Source organism: Lupinus angustifolius, unplaced genomic scaffold (assembly GCF_001865875.1).
Source record: "Lupinus angustifolius cultivar Tanjil unplaced genomic scaffold, LupAngTanjil_v1.0 Scaffold_385, whole genome shotgun sequence".
Classification (NCBI taxonomy): domain Eukaryota; kingdom Viridiplantae; phylum Streptophyta; class Magnoliopsida; order Fabales; family Fabaceae; genus Lupinus; species Lupinus angustifolius.
The window spans coordinates 254,670-256,114 of record NW_017727794.1 but is presented as its reverse complement, the minus strand read 5'-3'; positions in this window follow the sequence as shown (position 1 = coordinate 256,114).

The following is a 1,445-nucleotide window of genomic DNA, read 5'->3' as shown; positions in this document are numbered from 1 at the left end:
ATCAGAAACAGTAAAAAATATTGTATGTCTCTCGCTCAAGCGACGAACTCATCAAAACAGACTCAATTGTCTTCCTGATTCTCGCCCAAGCGAGGGACTGTCGCTCAAGCGACAAATCCATCAAAAATTGGTCAAAATACGTGTCTAGTCTGTGCCCAAGCGAAATACGGTCGCTCGGGAGCCAAAAACGCCCAAAACGAGCCCTCTGGCCCTCGCCTTTAACAAAGCAATTCCTTACTTTTATTACTTTCAAGAACTTATATAGTTATTTACCTTTACAAGGAAACTATCAGTTCTCTTGGTGCCTATTTTAGCTCAAGTGAGAGTTATCCCACCCCGAGCTAAAACACTCGTTTTCTTTAGACACTTCTCGCTCAAGCGAGAGCTGTCTTACTCAAGCGAGAAGAGCCTGATTATCATTTTAATTACTTTTCTCAAGGAAACTATTTCTCATTTATATCACATGTTTTTAAACCTTGAATTTAATAATTATGACATACATATCATTCTCATAATAATCATTCAAACATTATAATTCAAGACTAAACATGGTATTTGCATATATAAACATAACATAAATCGGTATAAGAAATATTGTTGTACTTAATCCAAACAAACATGCAATTGATTAAGTACAAGGTTTCTTAATACCTAAGGCAACTCCAAACTTGTGAGGGAGTTTAGGCTACCGTATCGAAACTCTCCACTGTTTTCGATCCTAATGCATTTTAGTTTCTCGAGTGGTGTTCCTTCATGGATAACTACCACAATACTTGATATTTTTAGCTATCCTAAACATACAACTTAAGAAAGTATCCGTACAAAATCCATGCACACAAATATTTGATTAAGTATAGGTTTTTTAATACACAAATATAACTCCAATCTTTTGAGATAGTTTAGGAGATCTGAGTGTCATATTCGGACACCACTATGTCACGATGTATTCTTCCTCACCTGAGTGTGTCGGGTCGCTAGGTTCTCTGTTTGCAGGTGAGCTTACTTGATCCGATCTTCTCTCGAACTCTTCATTACGCCAAAAATAATTATTATACTTACGAAATAACTTTTTACGCGAAGATAAAACTTGCAATTTAAAATGAATATAATTGTTTTCGTCCATCCGATTCAATGTTGAATATCCTTGAATTTGTCATTGAAAGTCTTACAATCAAATAACACTTTTTAAAGTAAGATTTTCAATAAAACTTATACCGAAATTATGTCGTAATATGTGGATATACATCAGGCTAGTTCCCAGGAAAGAGAGATGGGTCATAAAGACACCCTTAAATATTAAGTCTTTCCTTAGACAGAACCTTTTTAGACATGTATTCTCATTTCATTACATTTTTCCGATAGTTTATAAATCTTATTTTTTGTAAGTAAAACATTTTTACTAAAACTAACATTTTAAAATAAGATCATTAAGCTAGACTTATCAT